This window comes from Bos taurus, chromosome 23, assembly GCF_002263795.3.
Source record: "Bos taurus isolate L1 Dominette 01449 registration number 42190680 breed Hereford chromosome 23, ARS-UCD2.0, whole genome shotgun sequence".
Classification (NCBI taxonomy): domain Eukaryota; kingdom Metazoa; phylum Chordata; class Mammalia; order Artiodactyla; family Bovidae; genus Bos; species Bos taurus.
In genome coordinates, this window is record NC_037350.1 from 19,295,216 (window position 1) to 19,313,909 (window position 18,694).

Sequence of the window (18,694 nt, forward strand, 5' to 3'; positions counted from 1 at the left end):
AGAGAGAAAAAGAGATGGCTTTAAGCCTTACCTTTCATTTAACGAAGCATCAGCTCCTCCAAGTTAACTCTCCTACCAGCCCTTTCCACTAGGAAACCCCCTTCCTGCCTTAGGGATGCTCAGAGTGGGGAGGAGCTACGGGGAGCCGGGAAGAGAACGCAAGGACCCTGAAAACTGTGCATTTGCCATCCTCGTGCGGGATAGGTTAGAGTAGGGCTGGGAGAGGAGGAGGCAGGGAAGGGCAGGGTGCTGTGTAAGGTAGAGAGGTGAGTCTGCCAGGTCAGGATCCGTGTCCTTTAACCTCTGGGCTGTTTTGCTTTCCCCTTCTTTCTTTCTTTCTTTTTTTTTTTGGTTTTTTGTTTGTTTTTTCCCTTTGGCTTTCTCCTCTTTTTTTTTTTTCTTCTTTGTTTTCTATTTTTATTTTATTTTTCTTCTTCTTTTTTTAATGACATAGAATACTCATACGGGCTTCCCTTGTGGCTCCGCTGGTAAAGAATCCGCCTGCAATACAGGAGACCTGGGTTCGATCCCCGGGTTGGGAAGATCCCTGAAGAAGGGAAAGGCTACCCACTCCAGTATTCTGGCCTGGAGAATTCCATGGACTATATACAGTCCATATACTTTGGCCACCTGATGCGAAGAACTGACTCAATGGAAAAGACCCTGATGCTGGGAGAGATTGAAGGCAGGAGGAGAAGGGGATGACAGAGGATGAGATGGTTGGACGGCATCACCAACTCGATGGGCATGAGTTTGAGGAAGCTCCAAGAGTGGGTGATGGACAGGGAAGCCTGGAGTGCTGCAGTCCTTGGGGTCACAGAGTCCGACACGACTGAGCGACTGAACTGAACTGAATATGCCTATGGAAAAATATGCATATCATAAATGGACAGTTCAATATATTTGCACAGTCTGAACTCATCCATAACACCAACATCAGAAAAAGAGGTAAAATGCTAGCTGCTCTTCCAGAAGCTCATCCCGGTCTCTCCTCTCTAGCTCTCCTCCCTCTCATGGCTGTCACCCACCTGGGGTTAACTTATTACCCCTACTTGTAATAACAGCACAGGTTAGTTTTGCCTGGAATCTTACAATAAGCGTAGTATATACTCCTTGGTGTCTGGCTTCCTTTGTGTTCACCACTGCATTGGTGAGATTTATCCATCCTACAGTGTGTAGTTGGAAACCACCCATTTTTGTTGCCACAAGTTATTTATCCATTCTCCCTCTGATGGATATTTGCATAGCTTTCAGTTAATGACTTCCATGGGGCTGCTATGAACATTCTATGAAACATCCTTTCACAATACGTGGACACTTTTTGTTGGATATATACTCAGGAATGGGATTGCTTGTTGCTAGAGCATTAGAATGTTCTCGAGTAAGCACTGCCAGCGGGTTTTCCAATGTGGCTGTACCAATTTACATTCCCATCCTCCATCTCTTTTAAAAACAGGTGCTAAGTCTTTTGTATCTGGAATCTGGTCAACTTCTGTTTGTGTTCTTTGCCTTCTCTAGCTGATCCTATCTATGCTCTGTCCTGCCTGACTTATAAATACGTATTTGTTCCATGACTTTCTAAGAAAAAAATTAATCACTTAATAAAAATAAGTAACAGTACTCATTAGGTACCAGGCAAAAAATGCTAAACACTCTACATGTCTTAACTTATTTCATCTTTATAGATAGTGTTATTGTCCCAATTTTACAAGTGGGGAAACTGAGGCATATTTATTAATATTTAAGTATTTTGCCCCTAGTCATTCAGTTAGGAAATGGTGGAATCAGGATTTGAACCCAGACAGACTAAGCCTATGCTCTCAACTACTCTCATCGTAAGGCACTTTGGGAAAAAAAGGCACTGTGCTGGTCTTCATGGAGATTAAAATCTATTTCAGGAGAATATGCCCATGTAAAGAAAAACTCAGACTGCCATACGAATTGGGTAGATGAACGGGCTGTGTAAGTCAGCTTGCTGAGAGATTATTCATCATCGTTGGAGTAGCCGGAAAGAGAGATCTCACAGAGCAGAAGCAACTTCCTGAATGGCAGGCATCTGATCGACAGAGAAGATGGCAAGGTGTCCTGACCACTGTTTATGACAGGTTGTTTCCCCATAAACTTCAAGTGCAAATGTCTCCTGCTCACCGAAGGAAACAGTCACCAAGCCCAACTTACAACCCTCGTGGTACCCTACAGCTTAATCAAGGTGAGGCTTAATTGCTCTCCTCCTCAGTTTCAGGCTTACATCACCAAAGCCTTTAGCTCTCACCTTCACAGCTGTACATTCCAAGCCAGTGACTGCATACTCTGAGAAAGACAAGGTTACAGAGGGAGACAGCTACCTTCACTGCATGCCGCATAGACTCATCACTTTCCTATTCTGGACTGTGGACAATATTTGCAATAGTAATTGACAGAGGTAAATGAAATTTTATGCTAAAGTGCCTTTGAGGGCTTTTTTTTTTTTTCCCCCTGAATGAAGATGCTTTACACATGTGGTTATTTTCTTGGCTATGAGCTTAACAATATGTGGTATGACCTCTATTTTCCCCTAATCCCAAACCTAGCAGAGTTAGCTTTTTAAAAAAAAAACATTATTTACTTATTTTATTTTTGGCTGCACTGAGTCTTTGTTGCTGCACACGGGCTTCCTTTAGTTGTCATGAGCGGGGGTTACTCTTCCTTGCGCTGCACGGGCTTCTCATTGTGGTGGCTTCCTTGTTGCCCTCGAGCACAGGCTCTAGGCTTCAGTGGTTGCAGCACGCGGGCTCAGAAGCTGTGGCCCACCGGCTTAGTTGCCCCGAGACAGGTGAGACCTTCTTGGGCCAGGGATCGAACTTGTGTCCCCCTGCATTGGCAGGCAAATTCTCCTCCACTGGACCACCAAGGAAGTCTGAGAGTTAGCTTTTATTTCATCTTCTCCAAATATGTACCACCTACTGAAAAATGGAACAATTCCCTTTTAATTTCTAGATACCTCCCACATGGATATCCCTATAGATAACTGATAGTTTTGATATTATAAACTTTCATTTAATAAAAAAAAAATTCTGCTCTGGTTATAAAATACTTCTGGCCTATTTCTAGTTTTTAACTCCACATTCTGCTTCATTTCACAATAAAAAGACTTCTTTTTTTATATATAAAATGACTACCCTTTTACATCAAAGTATAATTGGTTAGGCAATTCGAACTTTCTTCAGAGAAAAGCACTTCTCTGATCATATAGGCTGTACTTCTAATAATCATAGTTTCACAAACTTGTTTCAAGTTTTGGATAAATCCTTATTAGGCAAGCACTTCAAAAACATATTCAATGTTCACTTTAGCAGCACATATACTAAAACTGGAATAACACAATAAAGATGAGAATGGCCCCAATGAAAGGATGATGTGCATATCTGTGTGACACTCATGTTTTTGTATGATTGTTGAAATAAAAAAATTTATCTGACTGAGTTTTCAATATATTCATATTCAATGATACGACATAAACGTGAAGGCAAAGGAATTTATATAGCTGTAATATTTCTATACATCATTTGAAGTGGCAAAGTATGAACTCTAAGCAGATTAAGAAAAGTCAGGTATACATATGGTAACCACTCCTAAACAACAGCTATAAAACTTACACGAAGAGATATGGTTTAAAAAAAAAAAAATGTAAGTTAAAGTGTAATGGCAGGAAATTCTCAAATAATCTAAGAGGAAAGAAAAAGAAAGCAAACAGAAAACTAATCATACAACAGCACACTTAAATGTAACCATTTCAATTCAATTTAAATGGTCTAAACACAACTAAAAGTTGGAGATCAGGGATTTCCCTGGTGGTCCAGAGGTTAAGAGTCTGCCTTGCAATGCAGGAGATGTGGGTTTGATCCCTGGTCTGGGAGGATCCCATGTGCCGCAGGCAGCTGGGCATGTGTATGGCAGTACATGGACCCTGGGGCCCACACACCACAACTAGAGAATCTGTACGCTGCAAGGAAAGATCCCACGCGACACAAGAAAGATCCCACGTGCTGCAACTAACACCTGACAATACAGCCAAATAAATAAATACTTTTAAAAGCTGGAGATTTTTGGATTGGATTAAAAACAAACCAACCAAGATCCAACTATGTGCTGTCACAGAATCTCACTTCAAACGTAAGCAGATGGGGAAAAAATACCATGCAACTGCTAGTCAGAAGAAAACACCAAACAAAATAGACTCCAGAAAAAGGAACTCATCATGGATAAAGAGGAATATTACATAATGATAAAAGAGTCAAGTCATCAAAATCTATAACAACCATAAGTGTGTATGTACCTAATAACAGAGCTTCAAGATACATGAAGCAAAAGTGATAAAACTGAAAGAGGAAAAAGACAAACATGGGATCGCATTTGGAGACCAAAACCCTCCTCTGTTAGAAACTGATAGCAGAAGAGGACAAAAAGTCAGCAAGAGTATAGAAGACCTAAAAATAACAATCAAAAAATTTGACCTAATAAACATTCCCACACAACAGAACACACGCCATTTGCAAGTACACATGGACAGTCACCCTAATAGACCATATTCTGGGTTACAAAACAAACCTTAATCTTTTTAAAAGACTGAAATCTTACCACATATATTCTCTGGCCATAAAATAATCAATTAGACCAATACTGAAGATATAGGGAAAGCCCTTAAATCTTTGAAAATTAAGCAATACACTTTAAGAAATTCACTGGTTAAGAAGCCTCAAAAATAATTAGAAAATATTTGGAACTAAATACAAATGGACACTGCTGCTGCTCAGTTGCTCAAGTCAGGTCAGACTCTTTGTGACTCTATGGACTGTAGCTCACCAGGCTTCTCTGCCCATGGGATTTTCCAGGCAAGAATAATGGAGTGGGTTGCCATCTCCTCCTCCAGGGGATCTTCCCGACCCAGGAATCGAACCTGGGTCTCCTGCATTGGGAGGTGGGTTCTTCACCACTGAGCCACCAGGGAAAGGTCACAAATAAATATAGAATCTATCAAAATTTGTGAGATCCAGGTAATTCAGTACTTAGGAAGAAATTTATATAAGAAGTGTTCTTTTTAGAAAAGAATAAAGATTTCAAATCAATAATCTAAACTTCTATCTTAAAAAATTAGAAAAAGAATAGCCAGCTAAACACAAAGCAAGAAAATCCAGGAACCCCACCTCCACCCCTGATCCATGGAAAAATTGTCCTCCATGAAGCCGGTCCCTGGTACCAAAAATGTCATAAAAGATCAACACAGTTAATAAACTTCTAGCTATATTTACAAGATAAAAAGTGTATAAATTATTATGAAACACCGATCATCTTTATAAGGATATCAATATCTTACTGAATGCCAGGTATATCATTAGTTTCAAGCTCAAACCTTTAGGTACCTAATGATATTTAGTTGAATCCACTCTTTCTGCCCAAGGTAGCTATTTAATAGGAATTGGTTTCTTTCACCCTTACATTCTCTACAGAGGATCTTTTGGACAATCTCAAGGGCTTCGGTTTCAAGCTGAGGGGACTGGCAGATTTTGATGGCAGCTGCTAAAAGCATCAGTCATATTGTGTCTTTGTGGGAGGACCATGTGAGTGTAGCCAGAGAGAGGTGAGTCCTTCCACTTGCATGAGGTCACAGGTTGGGCTGCGAGGAGGACCGGGTGGGTTCCTAGTTCTGTTCCTTTATAAACTAACGTTTGGGTGTGCCCCACATTGCCAGTGATCTTTGTCCTCACAGCAGTCTGCCTACCTGTGCTCAGCAAAGGGAGAGGCCAGGGAGTAGGCTAGCCTGAAGCCAAGAGTCCTTGTCAACAACTGTCATTTATCCCGTTGGTTCACTCATTACTCATCCTTCCACCAGGGTTTTGGGGATGCCATGCTGTTTCTAGAATCCTTTGAAAAAATGCAGGGTAGGTGAGCAATGAGCAGTCTTAGCGCTTGCACTATCCCTCCATGGAATTCCTTCAAGGGTTGAATCATGTCTTTCTCATAACAATAAAAGCTCCTTGAAGACAAGAATCCTTTTTGTCTCTTTTGCACTACCCATAGAACATAATGGCCCCTTGTTATAAACTTGCAAACAAACTGATAATATTCCCAGTACAGTGTATGTGCTCATTAAATAATGGTCGATGGAATCAGTTAATAAACAACTGTGTTGTTCTCTTAGCTGCTCAGTTGTGTCTGACTCTTTGCAACCAAATGGACTGTAGTTTGCCAGGCTCCTCTGTCCATGGGATTCTCCAGACAAGAATATTGGAGTGGGTTTCCATTCCCTTCTCCAGGGGATCTTCCCAACCCAGGGATCAAATCCGGGTCTCCTGCATTGCAGACAGATTCTTTACCACCTGAGTCACCAGGGAAGCCCGAATAAACAACTGGCACCTCTTTTATTCACATCCTCCTCCTCCTCTTGGACTTCTGTTCATATCATGCAAAGGCTAACTTAAGTGAAATGGGCCTTACTGTGTGGAGACTTTATAATTATTCTAATTCTTAGCTGAAACACAGGAAAGGATTCTGTAACAGTACTAAGAGACCACCATGTGTGAGAACGCTAAATCTCTTATCAGCTCACTTTATCTTCATAATAACCCAAGGCAGTGCAATTAGTCTCATTTCACAAATGAGGAAGCAAAGACTTAAAGAGGTGAGGAACTTGTCCAAGGTCACATAAATAATTATAAACAACATAGCTGGTACTCTGACCCAGGTCTCTCCATCATTAAAGCCTATTTTCTTAACCACCAGGATTTACTAAGTATGTGAAGTATGATGTTGTTGGATGAGGTTGAAATGCTGATAGAGATTTAGAAATGGCATTGAATTGGTAGGATCAGTGACTGGCTGATCTTAGATAAGAAATGACTGGATTTGGGGTCTCTGGAACCATAAGAGACACACAGACATAAGCTGAAAAAAGAAATAGGGACCAAGAAGTGACCAAGAACAAAAAATACCCATTCATTGGAAGGACTGATGCTGAAACTCCAATATTTTGACCACCTGATGCAAAGCACCAACTCCTTGGAAAAGACCCTGATGCAAAGTTTAAATAATACTATTTATGAATATGCATAATGCAACCAACATACTGACTGATGCATAAACAAAGGACAAAAGAGCCCTTTTGTCTATAAGGCAGTGCTACATTTCACAGTCAATTTCTCACTTGATCTTTCACTTAACAAGATAGCTACTATCAGTGTTCCATTTTGCAGAAGAGGAAGCAGATTCACATAGGTTAGTCAGGAAACCAACCACAAACTTCTAGAGCTGGGGTTTGAATCTAGATCTGCTTGACTCCCAAAAGTCTACTTTTAATGACCTCAATAACTAAGCACTATTTAATTATTTTATTACTGTATTTAAATGCATAGAAACGTGAGAGAGGAAGAGAGAAACAGAGACAGAAAAAGGAAGTAAATGCCCAATTTAGAAGTGAAGGCTGAAGATCAGCTACTAGAACATTCAAAAAGCAATGCTCCCAGGTAAAGAATGGAATTTGTACCCTGTAATTACCCTGACCCATGTTTGATGGCCTTCATCCTTTATCTGATTGTCTCCTTGTCATCATATCAGCTCTTTAAGCTACATAAAGAATTATTTTCTTTTTTTTTTAATTTTATTTTATTATTAAACTTTACATAATTGTATTAGTTTTGCCAAATATCAAAATGAAGAATTATTTTCTGAAAGGCAAAGTATATTATTGAGAAAATTATCAATTCTTTCTTGGAAATAAGCAGAATTGATCAAATTGAATTGCTATTATTATCTTTAAGGATTTCCCTGATGGCTTTGCAGGTAAAGAATTTGCCTACAATGCAGGAGATGCAGGAGTTGTGGGTTCCATCCCTGGGTTGAGAAGATGCCCCAGAGGCAGAAATGGCAACCCACTCCAGGATTCTTGGGAGATCCAGGTTCAATCCCTGGGTCGTGAAGATCCCCTGGAGAAGTGCATGGCAACCCACTCCAGTATTCTTGCCTGGAAAATCCCATGGACAGAGGATCCTGGTGGGCTATAATCTATGGAGTCACAAAGAGTCAGACATGACTGAACAAATAACACTATTATTTTAAACATCATCTGTCTTAAAAGTGGGAGCAGCAATGAAAGTCAGTTCCTCTCTTAGAATTCTAGGAATGTATGTGTATGTGAGTATTTTCTTTCTTCCCATATATTTCCTTATATATCTCTTTCTCTACTTTAGGAACTCAGAGAAATAAAACGTAATATTTCTGTACATAATTACCTGGTCACAGCTAAGCAGGTACAGAAGAAATTTATTTCTGCAGCACAGTAGTAAGTGATTCTCTTTAATCTATATTTAGAGGGGAAGATTTAATTCTATTTTTGTCATATATTTTCTCCAATCTTGTGCAATCTTTTATAATCTGCCGGGAAGATTAACCCTACTCCCACAAAGCTTGGACAGAAAAATCTGAGAGTATTATCTTGAATTGTTTCAATTTCCTTCTTCCAGGGAGAAGACAGAAAAAGCACTTCAAATATCTCACTTTAGTTAAATTCAGCAAATACGCCCTTGTTGGCCTTTCTGTGCCAGGCACTGCCTTTAATACTGAGGCTAAATTTTTGAAAAAGACCCAGCCTCTGTCCCAGAGAACTCACAGTGCCTAAAACAAGTGTATGTGTGTGTAGGGGATGCTCCCATTCTTCAGCCCTTCCAGTTGAGTGGATAGAATGTGTTTGTTGTTGTTCAGTTGCTAAGTTTGTGTCTGACTCTTTCGTGACTACTGGCTAGGTTTCTTTGTCCATGGGATTTTCTAAGCAAGAATACTGGAGTGGATTGTCATTTCCTCTTCCAGGAGATCTTCCTGACCCAGGGATCGGACCCATCTCTCCTTCACTGGCAGGTGGATTCTTTACTGTTGAGTCACCAGGGAACCCAAGGAACATAGAATTGAAGTAGATCTGATAATATTGAGAAAAGATGCTCATTGCCTACATTTTTTGTGACCAGACAGCACTTGAATCTTTACCAGTTGGTTCATAAATGAGTCCTCTTCCACTGAAATAGTCACAGCCAGGGTTACTTCATGTTCACATTCCTTTATCTATTGACTACTTATTAGACACCAAATACTTTTGGAAACACTGGATATACCTTGGGGAACAGAACAGTTGATCATAGCCCTCGCCTGGTGGGTCTTGCAATTCATGGTGGGAAATGGAATAAACATATAAACAATAAATAGATGTATAGTTATAAAAAATGATCAATATTATCTGGGTTACAATGCTGAAGAATCACAGTGAGGAGTGAGGGAGTCTTTTTTGTAAGGTGTCCCTGAGGTAGGCCTCTATGGGAGGTGACATTTAAGCCCAGATGTGATTGATAAAAAGGGGCCAGTCATGTGAAGACTGAAGGGAAGAGAGAAAGGAACAGAATGTGTGAGGGCCCTGAGGTAGAGAGAACAAAGCATTTAATGTTGAGGAACTGAAGGTCTAGCTTGAAATTCTCCATGCTATCCCCTGTGTAATATGGTGGGGTCACATTTTCATTTTTCCCTAGTAATTACATTATGCAACCTTTGTAATTTCAATGCCTTGCAGTAGAAACCCTGCCAGAGATTTTCATTCAGTGCAAAGTTCTAGCATGAAGAAATGACAGCTCCATCGACTGTATATAGAATTTGCAGCCAATCACTGTCTGTATTGCTCTGTAATGATGAATAATTTCCTCAGTTAAATACACTTTGGAAAGGTTTGAAATACACCTCCATATGAAAGACAGACATTAATTTAAGACTCCTTTGCAATATCCATTTTTCACCTCAAGATCCCTCCTACTTGGTTCTGCTCACTGGCTGCATCTCTACTAGGCAAGGGGGCTTCTCGGGTGGCCCTAGTGGCAAAGAACCCAGCTGCCAACGAAAGAGGTATAAGAGACACGGGTTCGATCCCTGGGTCTCAAAGATCCCTTGGAGGAGGACATGGCAACCTACTCCAGTATTCTTGCCTGGAGAATCTCATGGACAGAGAAGCCTGGCAGGCTATAGTCTGTAGGGTTGCAGACTTCAATTGCAGTCACGATGAAGTGACTTAGCATGCACATATGCATACCATGGGGAAGATGGTAAACCCACTTCTAAAGGCTGATATTTTATCTAACTGATGTTATGTTTTTTAAAAATGCATTGAAATTGATTTAATTACAGTGAAACTCATTCTTTTTTTTTTTTACCTTGCTCTTTTGGAATCTTGTAAACTCAACCATTGTTACTTCCTCCTCTCATAAAATCAAGTCTCTGAGTAAACAGAGCTGAATATGGACCCAGTCACTGGTCCTCCATCAACACTGCACAGGGTTATTACATCACTAGACACCAGACTCAATGCCCTTAGCTGAGCCTCCCAATGTTTAGGGCCCAAAGGGACAAACGCTGACCTAACTTCTGTCTTCCTCACCGCACCCGGCTCCCCATGGGAAGTCATCAAATTAAAGGGCAGAGGGATGCAAAACAGCCACACCAAAATGGTCTGGCCATGTCCACCAGTCAAGGCCAACTCCTCTGCTCCTTCCATCTGGTCTCAGGGATGGTGTGGATCCAGCCAAATGGATGCTGAAACCGATCAGCACTCCTCACCCCCATCCTGGGAGGCTCCCGGCAGGCAGAGCTGCTCACCACTGGGTGATCAGTTACCCTGCGGTGAATAAGGCTGAAGGGGGTTCTGTCTGCATAATGAATAGTACTGGCCCTCTGCATGCACCTGTCACTATTGAAGACAAAATATCAGAACAATATAAAGGGAAGGAACTTGCTCACATATCTACACCTCTCATTTGCTGACATTTGAAGATCTGTTTGCAAATAGATGGGAAACAATGGAAACAGTGACAGACTTTATTCTTGGGGGCTCCATAATCACTGCAGATGGTGACTGCAGTCATGAAATTAAATGCTTGCTCCTTGGAAGAAAAGTTTTGACTGATCTAGACAGCATATTAAAAAGCAGAGATAATACTTTGCCAACAAAGGTCCATCTAGTCAAAGCTATGGTTTTTCCCGTAGTCATGTATGGATGTGAGAGTTGGACTATAAAGAAAGCTGAGTACCGAAGAATTGATGCTTTTGAACTGGTTGGAGAAGACTTTTGAGAGTCCCTTGGACTGCAAGGAGATCCAACCAGTCCATCCTAAAAGAAATCAATCCTGAATATTCATTGGAAGGACTGATGCTGGAGCTGAAACTCCAATACTTTAGCCATCTAATGTGAAGAACTGACTCGTTGGAAAAGACCCTAATGCTGGGAAAGATTGATGGCAGGAGGAGAAGGGGATGACAGAGGATGAGATGGTTGGATGGCATGAGTTTGAGTAGGTTCTGGGAGTTGGTGATGGACAGGGAAGCGTGGCGTGCTGCAGTCCATAGGGTCACAGAGTCAAACAGGACTGAGCAACTGAACTGACTTTTTAAAAACACTTTTATGTTCACTAAAAAACTGAGCACTAAGTATAGTTTCCATATATTCCCTGCCCCATATACTCACACGCAGCCTTCCTCACTGTCAGCATCCTGTGCCAGTGGTGCATTTGTTACAATCAGAGACGCTACATGGATCATCATTATCACCCAGAGCCCATAGCTGCCATTAGGGTGCATTCCTGGTATGGTACATTCTATTGGTTTTAACAAGCATATGAAGACATGTATCCACCACTGTAGTATCATACAGAATCGTCTCATTGCCCTAAGCATCCTCTGTGCTCCGCCTATTCATCCCTTCCTCCTCCTGAGCCTCTGGATCTTTTGACTGTCTCCATCGTTTTGCATTTTCCAGAAATGTCATGTAGATGGAATCACACAATACACAGCAGCCTTTTCAGATTGGCTTCTTATACTGAATGTTATCCATATCTTTTCATGGCATTCATTCTCTTCTTTTCACCAGCAATGAGCACAGAGCTTCACACAGAACAGGTACTCAAATGGTATTTGTTGAGTAAATGAATTGATTTAGGAGCAAATGAATGAGTGTAGTTCCTGCAGTTTATTTGGTGACTGTGGATGGAGACCTACTCAGTGCTGGCTGTCCCTCAGGCATCGTCAAACAATGATAACATTTGCATGGGTCCTCCAAAAACATTTCTTATTTTATCATACCAGCAGTCAGGAAAAGCAGAATAGGTGTGTCTCTTATTATCCTCATTTTAACATGATCAGGAAACTCAGATCCAGACAGGTAAGATAAGTCATGCAAATTGCCTGCACTTCAGAGTGCCAGAGACAGCACTGGCCCCTGAAACTCTCTGATGTACTCTGAGGTCTTCATCCCGTACAATGTCTCCCCTGAAGTCAGTCTCTGGGTCATTCAAACTAGCAAATATTCAACAAGAAATTAATTCATGTGGATACAGTTGACAGGCGAGGGCTAAAAGCCACCCATTTCCAATCCTGTTACTCAGGGGAGCCCATCTTCTCACAAAAAAGAGAACCCCAATTTTCCTTTCACCAGGAGCAACCTGCTGCTGGGCTGCAGAATTGAGCTCTGGGGAAGGAAACTTGAACAAGGATCCATGAGCAGCTCATTCTCTTTAACAGCAAAGAATGAGCCACTAAGCTTCCTCCACTCTTTTTAGAAAGGAAAAGAGCTTCAAGGATCTGGAACAAAATTCACTTTAGATCTGCAGTGTGATGGGCTGTTAGAGGGACAATGAACTTCCAGGAGTGATGCCTGGTTATGGGTGAATCATGGGTGAAGGTGGTGAGGGTCCCTAGTGTGAACCCCAAGGCTACCCATCCTATCCATCCATGGTTCCTTCATTCATTCCCAGATCTGAGCTCTCTGCCTTTATCTCATCCCTGACAGCCTCGTGCTGACATGTAACTGCTGCGTAAATCCCATGGGCGTCCCAGTTTCCTTAAAGTCAACATTTCCAAAACACCACACAAATAATCTTCCCCCAAGCCTCTCCTTATCCTGTATTTTCTTTCCCCGCTGGTGACATCATCATCTATCCAGTCACCCAAACCAGAAACCAAGCCCATATTTTTGTTTAATTCCTGCATCATCTCAAATCCAATTAGTCACCAAATCCCTACTCTCAAATATCTCCACTTTTCATTTACATGGCCACAGCTGCATTGCCTCCTGCCTGAACAGCTATAGAATATTCCTAAGTGCACTCCACCTTGGCCAGTCACCCGCCTTGCCGTCAAGTCCATCCTCCTTCCAGTGCTGGAGTAAGCCGTCTACAAGACCTATACGGTCACACCAGCCTTTGCCCCAAACCCTCCAGGGGCTCTGTGTGGGCCAGAATGCAATGGATTATGACCTGCCTGCCCATCTGGACTCAACTGGCCTCGGGCCCTAAAGATTCTGGGAAGCCTACGATGGTTGATTTCCTACATACACACGCTGCTATTTCCTGTCTCCCATCGGAGAAGGCAATGGCACCCCACTCCAGTACTCTTGCCTGGAGAATCCCAGGGACAGAGGAGCCTAGTGGGCTGCCATTTATGGGGTCGCACAGAGTCGGACACGACTGAAGCAACTTAGCAGCAGCAGCAGCAGCATTCCTTAATACTTTTGTACATTTCTTCACTCAGCAAACTCTTTCTCATCCTTCAACTGCTGTGCTTCTCTGACCCATTATGCATATCTCTCTTCTCGTTCTACTCCATTGAAACTATTTATGTGTCTGTTGCCCCCTAGAGCTAAGATCTTCAAGTACAGGAAAAATCTCATCCCTCTGTTGATCACGTTTTGCATTGTTCTCATCATCTTACTTAGCACCTTACACATGCACAGTCCCAGCAAATCTTCAGGTTTTCAGAAAGCAGGGTGATATTTCTTATCTCTGTTTCCTTGTTTCTTATTTTTGTTTCCTCATGCCCAGCATGTGGCTTATGTCTGGATCTATCCATCCATTTGTTCAACACATCCTCATTAGATTGTAATTTCTGGCATCACTGCGCTCTGCAGAATATAAGATGTTCCTCTGGTTCTTAATGGCCTTACACCTTAAGTAATATAAACAGTGCTTTTTAAATACTGAGCTGTGGTTCTGATTTGTGTTTGTTTATTTTTGGCTGCTCCGTGCCGAGCCTTCGTTGCCGCACACAGGTTTTCTCTAGTTGCAGTGCAAGCAGAGGCTACTCCCGAGCTGCGGTGTGCAGGTTTCTCAACGCAGCGGCTTCTCTTGCTGCGGAGCGTGGGCTCTAGAGCGAAGCCGCAGTAGTTGTGGGGCACAGACCTAGTTGTTCCCTCGAACGTGGAATCTTTCCACACCAGGGACTGAACCCATGTCCCCTGCATTGGCAGGTGGATTCTTTCCCACTGGACTTCCAGGGAAGTCCCTGACATCTTGATTAAGTGGAAAAGGGCTCCCTTGCCCCTCACCTTCCCCATGACATGTACTCTTTTCAACACGTGAGTATTTACTCTTTGCCAACAGATGCAACAGTGAAAATAAGAAAACACAATGTGTGAAAACAGACGTGAGCCTTGACTCTGGGTAGAAAATATGAACAGTTAGCTCACAAACGGAGAAGGCAATGGCACCCCACTCCAGTACTCTTGCCTGGAAAATCCCATGGATGGAGGAGCCTGGTAGGCTGCAGTCCATGAGGTCGCTAAGAGTCGGACACGACTGAGCGACTTCACTTTCACTTTTCACTTTCATGCATTGGAGAAGGAAATGGCAACCCACTCCAATGTTCTTGCCTGGAGAATCCCAGGGACAGGGGAGCCTGGTGGGCTGCCGTCCATTGGGTCACACAGAGTCGGACACAACTGAAGCTACTTAGCAGCAGCAGCTCACAAAAACAGGAACCCAGGAACTAATAAATACAAGAAAAGGCCTACGACTTCGCTGAGAAATGGAAATTGCACCAAGTGATTTTTTTCTCTTATTCAGTTAATAAAATGTTTTTAAAACTCACAGTAAAAATTGCTGATAAATATGCAGTCTGAGGAGGGAGTATAAACTGATACAGTCTTTTTGGTGGGCCTGTTATCCATCAAACTTGAAAACAAATTTGAGTCATATAAAGACCCAACAGGGCCACTGATAGGAAATTCTTATGTGAGTAAACAGTGTTGATTCAAAGATGTTCATTGCATCATTATCTGAAATAAGGAAAAACTGGAAGCAAACTAACTGTCCACCAGAAGGAGATTGGCTACATTTTGCTGCGTCCACATAATGAAGGCTAGCACAGAAAAGACGTAGATAGTTAGATAGTGTGACAGGGAATGATATCCAGGATATGTTGTTAAACAGAAAAAGATAACAAATTGTGGAAGAGTGCATATATTTGTTTTGGTTTTGTAAAAATATATGTCATTTTGTATTACATTATTGTCTGGAAGGCTGCACACAAAACTAAAGTGATTATTTCAGAACAGTGGGATGAGGGAGAAATTTTTCATTTTCACTTTTTACAGTTTTTGCTTTGTACATTGCTTAAAATTTTTTTTTTTTTCAGGCATGTCAGGAGACTGTCAGAGCTCCCTCTGGCCCTGTGGGTCCCTTGTCCCTCACGTTTGTCTTTGAGAAGCCAATTCCCTGTTTTACAGCCTTGCCCTGGATTCGGGACCCTCGTCCCCCACAGACAGCATCACACTGGCCGATCCTACTTCCCTTTGGTCACTGGATAAACACATCTGGAGACCCTCCCACTGCCCTTCTTAGCACATCAGCACGCAGAACAAAGGAACTTAGCCAATGGCTCAGTCCCATCACATTTGCATTTTCAAAGGACAAAGCAGGTTGATGGCAATAAATAGCACAAAGGCTAGGATTCCAAGAAGGGCGTAGGGCCAACAGAGTTTCTTAGGACAGTCTGTTCCAGAATCACTCAGGGAGCTTCTGCAGGGAGGGAAAGGCGGGGGGCAGGGGTTCCTCTGAGCCCTTCCCGCAAACACTGAATCCAAGGGTAGGACCTCTGTTTTATAAGCTCTCCCCATCTCCCCTTGTGATTCTCCTGCCCACTGAAGCTCTGGAGCCCCCACAGCAGAAGGGGAGAGGAGAGGAGAGTGTGGGGACTGGAACTTTCCAGCTCCCCTCCCAGCTTCCTGTCTTTATTCTGAACACGCAGGAAGACCCACCCTATGTCCTGACAGTGTCAGCCCAGGAAGCTTCAAGTCTGGACTCTGAGAGTCCCACACAGACCCTGGAGAGAGAAGAGAAAAGAAATGCCAAAGCGTAGAAAACTAGCTTCTCTTTGTAAAGTTAAATTTCTATCCATGGATGCATTACTCTGTAGATTTATCCACATCTAGGGGGCACCTTGCCTGAATGGTCCTTCCTGTGCTGAATTCCCTCACAATAGCCAGAAGGACTGATCATCACCAAATATTTAATAAGAATAAACTTTTAAATAATCAACATTTGATCCTTAAATACCATCTGAAGAGCCAGCTTTGAGAATAAGCCCAGTGGATGATCATAAAATGCTAGGCTAACACATCCCTTTGCTGACAAAGGTCCATCTAGTCAAAGCTATGGTTTTTCCAGTGGTCATGTGAGGATGTAAGAATTGGACCATAAAAGAAGGTTGAACATACCTTTGAACTATGATGCTGGAGATGACTCTTGAGGGTCCCTTGAAAAGCAAGGAGATCAAACCAGTCCGTCCTAAAGGAAATATTCAGTCCTGAATATTCATTGGAAGGACTGATGCTGAAGCTGAAGCTCCAATACTTGGGCCACCTGATGCAAAGAGCCAACTCATTGGAAAAGACCCCGATGCTGGGAATGACTGAAAGCAAGAGGATAAGGGGGCAGCAGAGAATGAGACAGACAGCACCACTGACTCAATGGTCCTGAGTTTGAGCAAACTCTGGGAGATGCTGGAGAACAGAGGAGCATGGAGTACTGCAGTCCATGGGTCACAAAGAGTCAGACAGGACTTCGAAGTTGAATAATAACAACAACAACACAAGAGGCTATGTATTAGTTTTTAAAAGCTACAGTGGCATCTTAGAGTAAGAAGACCCAAGGATAGAGCCCTGGGACTGCAACTCCCCACTTGCTAATATAACAGAAACAAATAATCAACTGTACTAATGGAGATGGTGCCAGAGCAACTTCTCCCTGTTCTGGGGAGTCTGGATCATAAAATACTAGAAGCTCAGGTTTGCCCTTGGGGAGAGCCTTCTTCTGTTCTCTGGGTCAGTGGTTCTAAAATTTGGCTGCATTCAGGGCCTGTCAAAATATTTATTCCCATTTCCTATCACCGGAGACTCTGATGTCCTCGGTATAGGTTGTGGTCTGGGGCACTGGGATTATTCTTAAAGCTCCTCAGCTGACGTAACATGCAGCCAAAGTCGTCGTTGTTTTAGTCGCTAAGTCGTATCTGACCCTCTGTGATCCCACGGATGGTAGTTCACCGGACTCCTCTGTCCATGGGATCCAGGAACTGAACCCATGTCTCTTATGTCTCCTGCCTTGGCAGGCAGGTTCTTTATCACTGAGCCACCTGGGAAGACTCTGCAGCCAAAGTTGAAGCAACTGCTTTTAAGAGAATCTTTGTAGTCTCACAGAATGAAGGTAAGACCTCCCGGCCAGGTATCCCTGAGCCAGGGGACAATTCTAACACAGGTGTTTCAGGCTGAGCTGGTGAACATATTTGGGAATTAAAAAAAGGTAGTTGTAGCCCATCCTGGAGGCACTCCATGTCACAGCCTAGAAACCCACCCCCGTTTTCTACTGTGGCTTCATCAGACAGGTCAGAGTGAAGACAATCCCACCTCAAGGATTGTCTCGGTCCTTCTTTCAGCATTTCACCTTTCACCATTCTCTCAGATCTTCTTGGAACAAGAGGAACTCCCAGCTGTGTGGCATGCTGTGTGGGCTCAAACTGTGTCCTTTGGGTTAAAGGGAAGAGTGACCAGTAAAGTTTGGAGAATCGCGGTTGCAATGGCTATGAGGCTTTGCGCGAATCATTTAACCTTTCCAATTTGTAGTTTCCTTGTCTATGAGTAGGGCTAGTCATGTTTAAGGTGGACTCTTGTCCTTCAGCATTAAATGACATAAAGAATGTAAAAGTACTTGATTAGAAGTAGGTCCTCAACACATTAAAAAATTTACTTCAAATTTATCTTACTTCAAACCTAAATAACCCTGGAAGATAACTAAAGTGGTCCATGTTATCACCATCTCGTGGGGTATAAAGCAAATCCAGAAAGTGACAGGTCTCGAGTTTCAGAGGGCGCCCATGGCAAAACCAGGTCAAGAACTCAGATCTCTTGGCTCCTAGCGGTCACTTCCTTTTTCCCAGTTTGTATTGACCTGTGACCTTTTCCTCAAAAGCCAGCAGGAGTTTTCAACTTATTGGCTAATATTAGAAGAAGAAAAAACAAAGACAAGCTAATGAAACAGAATATTTTCTTTCAAGTAAAAGGCACTTTAAGTGACAAGTACAGTCATTTGGTTTAAGATGTATTGTTTAAATAATGTACTGTTTAATGACCACCTGGCTGATGCTTCAGTTCCTTTTAAATGGTGTAACTCGGCCTAAACTCCCCTCTCAGTGCCTCCAGCTCTACCATTCTTTGGGTCTATTTGCCTCTGGACATTGAATCTCTCAGAACTGGGTTTGAACAACTAGTATTGATTTACCTTACATCAAGCCTGTGCTCTGTCTGTATCTACCTGGGATTCTCACTGACGTAACTGGGCCGTTTGCACAATTAATCAAGTCACTCTAAGGG

General features: G+C 42.5%; 1 protein-coding gene and 1 non-coding gene across 2 annotated transcripts in view; one reads left to right on the top strand and one right to left on the bottom strand.

Annotated features, from left to right (window-relative positions):
• The window catches only part of CLIC5 (chloride intracellular channel 5), a 170,282-nt gene that overhangs the window by 114,735 nt on the left and 36,853 nt on the right, over positions 1-18,694 (bottom strand).
• Positions 3,322-3,426, top strand: LOC112443895 (U6 spliceosomal RNA). The gene has a single exon (XR_003032301.1). It is a non-coding gene; the product is annotated as a U6 spliceosomal RNA (small nuclear RNA).